At 46.6% G+C, this 10,815-nt stretch overlaps 2 non-coding genes across 2 annotated transcripts; both read left to right on the top strand.

Moving 5' to 3' along the window:
* Positions 1–4,567: 4,567 nt before the first annotated feature.
* On the top strand, positions 4,568–4,641 carry trnay-aua (transfer RNA tyrosine (anticodon AUA)). Its single transcript has one exon. It is a non-coding gene; the product is annotated as a tRNA-Tyr (tRNA).
* Positions 4,642–7,159: 2,518 nt separating this feature from the next.
* Positions 7,160–7,231, top strand: trnak-cuu (transfer RNA lysine (anticodon CUU)). The gene has a single exon. It is a non-coding gene; the product is annotated as a tRNA-Lys (tRNA).
* Positions 7,232–10,815: the final 3,584 nt, after the last annotated feature.

The raw sequence follows: 10,815 nt of genomic DNA, 5'->3' as shown, positions 1-10,815 counted from the left end.
AGTTGGGGGAATGCCACGTAGAATTCCTGCAATGTGGAAACACGCCATTCAGCCCAACAAGTCCGCACCGACCATCCAAAGCGTAACCCATGCAGACACTTTCCCCTATCCCATGCCACGACACTTACTGCACACTATGGGCCCATTTAGTATGGCCGCTTCTCTCAGAACTGCACACCTTTAGATTTTGCGAGGAAACCAGAGCACCCGGAGGAAACCCAGCAGACACGTCAGGGAGAATGTGCAAACTCCATACAAACAGTCGCCCCAAGGCTGGAATCGAAAGTGGATCCCTGGCGCTGTAAGGCAGCAGTGCGAACCACTGATCCATCGTGCTGCCCATGTGTGCAGAAAGAGGTGGGGGCTGGGAACTTTGTTAATTGTACCACACAGTGGATTGTTGAATAAGGTTAAATCTCACGGGATCCAGGGAGAGCTAACCAACTGGGCACAAAATTTAGAAGCGCGTTGTTGTGGGTGCTGGAATCTTTCCTGAAAACATCAAATGCTGGATATCACAGTGGGTCAGGCAGCGCTGTGCTACTCTATGCCTGGACAGTGTGGACGTGGAGATGATGTTTTCACTAGGAGAAGGGTTGAGGATGCCATGTCATTGAGGGCATTTAAGACAGAGAAAGGTTCTTGATTAGGAAGGGGTCAAGGGTTATGAGGAGAGGGCAGCAGAATGAGATAGAGAAACATATCAACCATGATCGACTGGTGGAGCAGACTCGATGGACCAAATGGCCTCATCCTGCTCCTGTATTTTATGGTCTTAAAGCTGGGCAGATGATTTAAGGGGTTCTCACAAACTATTTCAGAATCCTGAAGAGAAGTTGTTGAACTCGAAACTTTAATTCTGCTTTCTCTCCACAGATGCTTCCAGTCCTGCTGAGCTTTTCCAGTGTTCTCAGTTTTTGTTTCAGATTTCCAGCATCCACAGTTCTTTGTCTTATTTATCAAATTCAATTCTAGCCCTTCACAAGTGTCTGGAACTTCATCTCCCTAATCTACAAACTGTTCACTTACCCTAGAAATGACCGCTACCTCCTTATCAAAGTAGACCCCTTTGTTGCAAAATGATTGTTCAATTCTGTGACCAAAATTATTGCATTCGTAATTACTTACACCAGGGACTCTCAATATCTCAGGCCAGAACTCAGCTAGATTGTTTCAGACAGTACATTTATGTGATTTGATGCAATTCCCTATTCCCATCTTTACCAGCCTGTTGCTGGGAATGAAGGGTTTGAATTAAGAAGAAGCTGGGACATTTTTCCAATGGAGCCGAGCAAGTTGACAGATAACTTTAGAGATTTTTAAATTCAGGAGGGGAATAGATGAGGTGTCATTTCCAGAAGGCTCAGAATATTTTATTGGTCCAGAAAATGTAAAAGGGGGTCAAAGCTTCAACAGAAATCGAGCAGAGCTGAGAACAGACAACATTTAACTCTGTGGGAACAGGGAGATCAGAGGACACAGAAATCAGGACCTGAAATCCGAGCTGACACCAGACTACCATGTTATCAGTGCTTTGATTAGCAGTGCCCACCCTCCACCTTTACTGAGCCTCTCACTCGACATGAATGCCACGTATCCCCTCGATATTCCGGTTCCAATCCTTGTCATTCTGTAGCCATATCTCTGTAAGGAGTCTCAGATCATGATAATTCTCTTCAATGTGTGCAGTCAATTAATTCGCGTTTGTAACAATTCAGCACACATTCACATACTGAGCTTTTAGTTTTATTTTTTGTGATGGTTCGAATCCAGTTTTGATTGCTAGTACATTTATTCTCCTTGTTCCTTTCTATCATTCTCTGGTGTTTGTTTTCCACATCACTACGTTGCTCACTGGCCTTGATTTGGATTGGCTGTGCTAAATTGCCCAGTGTCCAGGGATGTGCAGGTTAGGTGGGTTAGCCATGGGAAACGCAGGGTTATCGTTTCAAAGTAATAGAAGGAGTCGGCCATTTGGCTCATCGATCCTGCTCTGCCATTCATTAAAATCATGGCCGATCGAACAATCGTCTCCGAATTGTATAATCCCAACTTCCCTGAATTCCCTTACCACGCAAAAAGTCCATCCAACAGTGTCTTAATGAAGCTGCCTCGACTGCTTCCTTGAGCACAGAATTCCATTAATTGACCATTAACCACATAGGTCCTGGCCTGAGTTGCCTCATCAAAATGCAACAGCTCATATTTGTCTAAATTAAACTCCATCCACTACTCCTTGGCCCATCGGCTCTTCTGATCAATTATAATTTATATTAAACTTTCTTTCCTAGCTTATTCCCTAAAAGCTGAAAATCTCCATCCCACACTCTCACCCTCCATTCTCACTTTGTTGAATCTAATCACTGGTGTCCTCATCCTGAAGGGTTTGGTTCATGCTGATTAACAGGCCAACATTCAAGGGGGATCTAAATGAAACGTACAGAACATTGAACGGCCTAGACAGAGTGGACATTGGGAAGGTGTTTTCATTGGGAGGAGAGACTAATACCCATGGGCATAGCCTCAGCACAAAGGGAGAATGGAGATTCGGAGAAATTTCTTTAGCCAGAGATCGGTGAATCTATGGAATTCATTGTCACAGAAAACTGTGGAGGCCAGGTCACTGAGTATGTTTAACATTGAGATAGAGATGTACAGCACAGAAACAGACTGTTTGGTCCAACTTGTCCATGCCGACCAACTATCCCAACCCAATCTTGTCCTACCTGACAGCACACGGCCCCATATCCCTCCAAACCCTTCCTATTCATATACCCATCCAAATGTCTTTTAAATGTTGTAATCGTACTAGCCTTCACCACTTCCTCTGGCAGATCATTCAATAAACGTACCATTCTTTGCGAGAAAAAGCTTCCCCTTAGATCTCTTTTGTATCTTTCCCCTCTAACGCGAAACCCATGTCCTCTCGGTCTGGACTCCCCTACCCCAGCGAAAAGACTTTGTGTATTTATCCTATCCATGCCCCTCATGATTTTATACACGTACAGTTACGACGTTTAAAAGACATTTACGAAAGTACATGAATACGAAAGTTTCGAAGGTTTATGGGCCAAACACTGGTATGTGCGACGAGTTTAGTTTGAGAACATACTCAGCATGGACTAGTTGGATGAAGTGTCTGTTCAGTGCTGTCTGACTCTGTGACTGACCTGTACTGGTCTTAAAACCATTTTCATACCTCCCCCGATAAGCATCCACTTCTTTGTTGTTCAAAACTCAGATGAACTTCGCCTTGAATACGTTCAATGACCCCACGTCTGAACTCAATTCCTCTTCGTAATATACCACTTGCCTTGCTCATTGCCTGCTGCATCTGCCCGACAACTGGCATTGACTGGTGTGGAGGGACTCTGAGACCCCTTTGTACATCCATACATCATTCCTGATGAAGGGCTGGTGCCCGAAACGTTCCGTGTCCTGCTCCTCAGATGCTGCCTGACCTATTGTGCTTTTCCAGTGCCACATTTTTCGATTTTCACCTCTCGTCCTCACTTTCTCCACATTCCAATATATCATCATTTAAACAATGCACTGCTTTTTTTTTAAACAACAAAGGCTATAACTTCACATTGCGGTACTGCACTTGCCATGTGTTTGCCAATTGAGACACAGACCTGGACCAATTTCGGGAAGACGCAAAAGACTGAGTTCTGAACAAAAACCGTAGCACACTCAAAACTTTGGTTCTGTTTACCTTTCCACAGATGCTGCTATACCCGTTAGCTCTTTGCAGTATTCGCTGTGTTTGTCCTACATAAATGCTGCTTTCCATTAAAGAACTTCAATCCCTGTCCTCTGGTAACTGACCCTAGTCAGTGGCAATAGATTCTTCTGATCATTAATCTGCCCATTCACACCACGTCTTCTCCCATCATTGCCAACAGCCCCTGGAAATCTCCAGTTAACCTTCTTTGCTCCAAAGAGAACATTCCCAAACTTGGGAATGTCTCCACAAAATGAATATTGCTCATCCCTGGACATGATGCAAGTGTTACAATGGGGAAGAGGTTTTGGCAAAATATTGTCAGTTAGCAGGTGGAAAAATGTTCAGGAAGTAAAACAGAAATCCCAGTCTCCAGCTTTGTGAATCTTTAGAAACACTTTGGGAAGTGGAATTAGAGGAGAATGAAGGATGAACTGACGGACTGAGCAGAGACAGTCCAGACACCGTCCACTTGTTTAAGAGTCTGATTGACTCTGATATTCTCCGGACATGAACTGACCCGAGACATTGAAAGAATTCTCTGCACATCAGGAATTCAAACCCCTTCTCGGCTCGGGGCCAATGAGAAAATTCGAGAAGAGGCAAAACACTGAAAGGCTCGGAGGGCGATGGTCCCGGTGTAGGAGAGCTCGTTCCTCGTGACATGGATGTGCCTGCAGATGGTGGGATTAGGCTGTTCCATGTCACCATAATGAATGTCCAAGGCTTTATTATGGAAAAGTAAAACTGACAGAAGACAATGGTAATTTTGGGCGGGGCGTGTTGAATTATGAATTGAATAGTAGGTTCCTCAAAGACACTGCGCGTGCTCAGCAGCGACCTGCCTTTGGGGCGCAATTGGTCAGCGCATTCGGCTATAAACTGAAAGGTTGGTGGTTCGAAACCACCCAGGGACGGAGTGTTTCCTGTTCTCGCTCCTCGCGCTTTCTTGGCTGCGAAAGTGCACGTTTTTAATGGTGTCAGGAAAATGTTTCCCAAACGGAAATCTTTTCCACTGAGGAAGCACAAAGAGGTTTCTGAATTTATTGAATTTCTAACGTGAAGGACTGCGAATGCTGAGAATCCGAGACAGAAAGCGAAACTGCTGGAGAAACTCAGCAGGTTTGGCTGTACCTGGATGAGGGAAAAAACGAGTTCTGAAATGTTGTCTCTGATTGTCTTTCCACAGATGCTGCCTGACCTGCTGTGTTGCTCCTGCAATTTCTGTCTTTGTTTTTAACTGAACGTCCATTTCATCTTTCGGGATGAAACACCCAGACTCGCCATTTGCAGATATTTAACCCTTTCGAAACCTGTGAAGTGATTGGATTCAAACAAACTCTGCAATGATTCACTCTTTCGCAGCTCCATAGGCAGACAGACCTGGGAAATGAAGCTGTCAGTATGGTTCTGTATTGATGGGCCGAGTGGTGAATGCGATGGACATGAAATCCATTGCGGTTTCCCCACGCAGGTGTGAACCCTGCCGACTACAGTTGAGAAACGTCGTCAAAAAGAAAGGGAGATTGCTCCACGGTTTTTTTTTAAAATTCAAATCAGTGGAGGAGTTGAAGTATTTCAATCACGTTGGGACTAGTCGGGAATCTGTAGCCCACTGCCCGTCAGTGTGGAACAAGCAGATACCCACAGAGCTGCTATTGAGGCAATGAGCCAAGTGTTTTGAAATGAGACTAGAACAGTGAGGGGCGTTAAGTCGTGATCGAAGTTAAGCAGGCACCTGAGGACAAAGGTATTTTATTTGCCAGTGAAAGATACTGTTTCACAAAGTTGGGACGATGGAAGGGAAGCAGTGACGGTGTTTATCTTTGGCCGTTCACTTTGTGAACGTTCCCATTGCTGCGCATGTCCGTGTTAACGTCAGAACTCTGCAGCATGGCGGGCATCAGGAACGCACAGGGCCGGGGGCGCAATGGATGACGCATCCGACTCCACCTACCTGTTTGAAATGCAGCTCACAGCTTCATCACATACCCCAATTAATCTTTCTCATTGTCCTGAAGCCGGCTTACGGTTTGAATTCCCGATCTGCAGGAACGAGACTCTTTTCACTGTCTCGCGTCAGTAAATGTCCCTGAGAACATCAGAGTCAAGTCACAGCGCTGTCAGAGGAGAGGAAGCTGAAATAGCCCCTCACGCTGCTCACCGGCATATTTAACTTTCCCCAACACACCGCCCCAACACTGCGGCTCCCGGGAGTGGAAAGCGAACAAACACCAAAACCCAGTCTCAGCTTTGTAAATCTTCAGGAAATAAGAAAACGGTACATCCCTTCGGGTCTTCCATCCTGGGCAGACAGCGTTGATTTTAAATGGCTGTCCAGTCAGTGCCGATTCGTTTTGGCTGAAAAAATCTTCCTTCTCTCATGTCAGCATTTCTTGCCACAGAGACCTGTGTCGCAGAGTTCATGTATATATTTCCTTGTATGGTATTTTGTAAATAACATTCGTTTTATGGTTGTTTGTATCGGGGATTTCAGGTTAATGAGCCGCTGTTTAAGTATGTTGGTAGGTTTGTGGGCTACCATGATGCTGAGAGGGTTGAGTTGTCTGGACATCATTTCCCAGATGTCTTTAATGTGAAGTAATGTGGCTAGGGTTTCTACAGACGTTGTGTCTGCTTGTGTCAGTTTGTTGATGTGAAATCGGCACACTGTGTTAATTGGGTTGGCAAAAGTGAGGACTGCAGATGCTGGAAACCAGAATTTAGATCAGAGTGGTGCTGGAAAAGCACAGCAGGTCAGATAGCTTCCGAGGATCAGGAAAATCGACGTTTCGGGCAAAAGCCCTTCATCAGGAATAAAGGCATGACGCCTCCAGGGTAGAAAGATAAATTGGAGGGTGCTGGGCCGAGGGTATCAAAGAGTACAATAGGTTAATGGCTGAGGGGACGGAAGTGACATGTCAGAGAGGAGGGTGGAGTGGATAGGTGGGAAGCGAGATTGGCAGGTAGGACAGGTCATGAGGACAGCGCTGAGTTGGAAGGTTGGAACTGAGGTAAGGTGGGAGGAGGGGAAATGGGGAATCTGATGAAATCCACATTGATGGCCTGGGGTTGAATTTATCCGAGGCAGAAGATGAGGCGTTCATCCTCCAGGCATCGGGTGGGGAGGGAGTGGCGATGGAGGAGGCCCAGGACCTGCATGTCCTCGGCAGAGTGGGAGGGGGTTTGAAATGTTGTTCCAGAGGGCGATGGGGTTGATTGGTGCGGGTATCCTGTAGATGTTCCCTCAAGTGCTGTGACTTGACTCTGCGAGGAGTCTCTAGTCTCCCCAATGTCGATGAGACCGCATCGGGAGCAATTGATACACGAAATGACATTGATGGATTGGTGAATGCCTTCGAACAACCGTGGCCCGGATTCGATTTCCGGGCAGGGAAGAAATTTTCAGTAGAGCTGTCAATACCCAGGCGCCTCTCCCTGGTGGTCTAGTGGTTCGGATTCGGTGCTCTTACCGCCGCGGCCCGGGTTCGATTCCCGGTCAGGGGAGCAGTTTTCAGGGCGTTTGCAGGTTGCCCGTTCTTCTTAAATGAGCCGCACAGTGATTTATTGATCTTCGTAATTCCTGGGTGCTGCAGTGTGTAGTGGCTCGTTGAAATACTGATCTGATTCACTTTTGTTTTTATGTGTAGGGATGATTACTTCTGTAGTTATGTTCTTGGTTCGCGTGCGTTGTTTTCCTGTAGATGCTGTTTTGAATTTACCATTGACTGTTCGCTCTACTGTGACATCTAGAAATGGAACTTTGTTGTTGTTCTCCTCTTTTGTGAATTTTATGCCAGGAAGGAGATTGTTGATGGTGTTGTAGGTTTCCTTTAATTTGTTTTATTTTCTGATGACAAAAGTGTCATCGCTGTAGCGGACTCAAAGTTTGGGTTGGATCGTCGAAAGGGTTGTTTGTTCGAGTCTCTGCATTATTGCTTCTGCTAGGAATCCTGATACTGCTGGTTTCATGGATGTTTCGATGAGTTGTTTGTAGGGCTTGTTACTGAATATGAAGTGGGTGGTAAGGCACAGTTCCACGAGGGTGACAGTGCTATCTTTGCTGATGAAGTTAGTGCTGTGTTTGTGTCTTTGGTTCTTCGAGTAGTGTCTTCACTTTTCTTTGGCCACGTTGACGTTAATAGATTGAACAGGGCTGTTATGTCAAAGGACATCATTATTACATCCTATTCTATCTTAGTGTCTTTGGTGTTCAGGAATTCTTGGACGGAGGAAATGGAGTGGTGTGAATCTTCGACTTGATGTTTTAGTCTTCAGTGGATGCCTTTGACTAGTCTGTATATTGGTGCTCCAAGTGGTGAGACGTTGGGCCTGAGGGGGACTCCTGGTTTGAATTGGAGGAGAACATCAACACAGTGCCATTTCTAGATGTCACAGTAGAGCGAAAATTCAATGGGGAACTTCAAAATAGCGTCCACAGAAAAACAACACACACAAACCAAATACTTAACCACAGAAGCAATCATCCCAACACCCACAAACGAAGATGCAACAGGACATTATTTTAACGAGCTGCTACACACTGCAGCACAGAGAAACTACGAAGAGCACAAGAGAAATACGTGTATATTATATTGAAGGAGAACAGGTACCCAATAAACCAGGTCTGCCGATTTCTCATTGATGCTTCCAAGCTGACTCTCAAAAATTCGGTTTTTCCCTCCATTCTTTCCTGTTTGTTTTTTGTGGGGTTTGAAAGCTTTCGTAATCCTCTGACTGAGTGTTGGAGTTGGAAAGTTATGTTGTGGCTGTGCAGGACATTGGTTAGACCACTTTTGGAATATTGTATGTAATTCTGGTCTCCCTCCTATCAGAAGGATATTGTGAAATTTGAAAGGGTTCTGAAGCACCAATGGGTCCACAGAGAGGAAGAGGCCCTTCTGCTGCCCTGAGTGTGGGATGGCCTTCAGTGATTCCTCTGCCCTGCTGACGCACCAGTTGGTCCACACCGTGGAAGACCGTTCTCCTGCCCCACGTGCGAGTTTGCCTTCAGAAGTTCTTCCCACCTGCTGTGACACCAGTGCGCCCACACTGAGGAGAGGCCGTTCTTCTGCCCCGAGTGCAGGAGGGACTTTGATCTTTCTTCCGACCTGCTGGCCCACTAGTGGGTCCACATTGGGGAGATGTCGTTCAGTTGCCCTAAGTGCAGGAAGGCCTTCAGCAGTTCCTCAGCCCTGCTGAGACACTAGTCCATCCACACCGGGGAGAAGCCATTCTCCTGCCCCGAGTGTGGGAAGGGCTTTACCCGCTCCTCCACACTGCGGAAACACCAGCTGATCCAACCGGGGTGGTGGAGGTGGGAGGTGGTGGCGGAAGGGGGAGGCCGTTCTGCTGCCCTGAGTGCGCCCTGAATTCCTCCGCTCTGCTGAAGCACCAGTGTGTCCACACTGGGTTGAGGCCGTTCAGCTCGGCCGAGTGTGCGAAGAGGTTCATATTTGTCACCCGCGACGCTGCCTTGGATCACCCCCCAGGACTGAACATCCTGCCAGTCCTGACAGTGGGTGCAGTGGGAGAGTAGGTCGTCTGTTTTTGTTTTCTGCTGGACTTCAATTGCCTCCCCTTTCCCCCATAACCACAACCCCATGGTGGCTCAGGGATTGCACGGCTGCCTCATGGCACCAAGAACCCAGGAATAATTCCACCCGTCGGGGTCTGTGTGCAATTTATGGAGGGTAGGAAAATGGACCTGACTGGATTACTATTCGAAAGATCAGTGCAAATGTGTTGTGCTGAAGGACGTGTTTCCACATTGTAGGAGCTCAACCATCCTATGAGCTTTGCTTTCAGTGGACACTGCTGCTCATTGACCCCGGGACTGCACATTGGCAATGAAATGATCCAGAGAAACCTAAGACCGTAAGACCATCGGAGCAGAAGTTAGGCCATTCGGCCTGGCGAGTCTACTCTGTAATTCGTTAGTGACAAATGTAGCGCAGATGAGATTAGCTTCAGTGTGAAACAGGCCATTTGTCCCAACAAGTCCACACCGACCCTCGGAAGAGTAACCCATCCAAACACATTTCCCTCTGACTAATGTACCTACAACTACGGGCAAGTAAGCATGGTCAATCCACAAGACCTGCACATCTTTGGTTTATTAAAGAAAGCAGAACCACCCAGAGAAAACCCACACAGACGCTGGGAGAAAGTGCGAACTCCTCACAGACAGTCACCCAAGGCTGGAGTCAAACCAGGGTCCCTGGCACTATGAGGCTGCAGTGGTAACCACTGAGTCACTACATACTGCATGCCGAAGCAGGCAAGCAGGAGGTTGGGAGAATACAGCAAACCAGGCAATCCCTGGAGTAGTCAGGGTTTTGGGTATTAACCCTTCTTCAGGATTGAAACGTTGACTTCTCTGTGAGAAACGATTTACAGGAATGTTGCTGGGGATTGGAGGATTTGAGCTACAGGGAGAGGATGAATAGGCTGGGACTGTTTTCACTGGAGCATCAGAGGCAGAGGAGTGACCTAATAGAGGTTCCAAAATCATGAGGGGCATGGAAAGGGTAATAGACAAGGTCTTTTCCCTGGGCTGGGGGAGTCCAGAACTAGAGGGCAGAGGTTTAGGGTAAGAGACAAATATATTAAATGGACAACTTCTTTATGCAGAGGGTGGTACATATATGAAATGAGCTGCCAGAGTATATGGGTCAGGTGCTGTCAAATGGGACGAGATTAATTTAGGATATCAGGTCAGCATGGACAAGTTGGACCGAAGGGTCTGTTTCCATGCTGTATGTGTCTCTGACGACTGGTCCTAATGTAACTTTAAAATAGAGTCCAAGTAACTTTGAATAGTTCAATCTTGTTGAGCTCACCTCCTGAAAAGTTTCAGATGAATCCCTCTGAGCGATACTGTTTAAACATGCTGAGTTGGACAAAGTATCCCATCAAGTTCAACACAAACCCAGAGTTGAAGAAGTCAGAAGTCAGAACACCAAGGGGACCAAAACTGAGAGAGATCTAGGGTTGTAGGTTATTAGCACCTAGAAAATGGAGTCGTGGGTAGACAGGGTGGTGAAGAGGGCTTTTGGCATGCTTGCTTTCATTGGTCAGAGCATTGAGCA

The sequence above is a fragment of the Chiloscyllium punctatum genome, chromosome 36 (genome assembly GCF_047496795.1).
Source record: "Chiloscyllium punctatum isolate Juve2018m chromosome 36, sChiPun1.3, whole genome shotgun sequence".
NCBI lineage: Eukaryota > Metazoa > Chordata > Chondrichthyes > Orectolobiformes > Hemiscylliidae > Chiloscyllium > Chiloscyllium punctatum.
The sequence above is the reverse complement of the archived record's forward strand: the minus strand, read 5'-3'. Positions and strand labels throughout refer to the sequence as shown.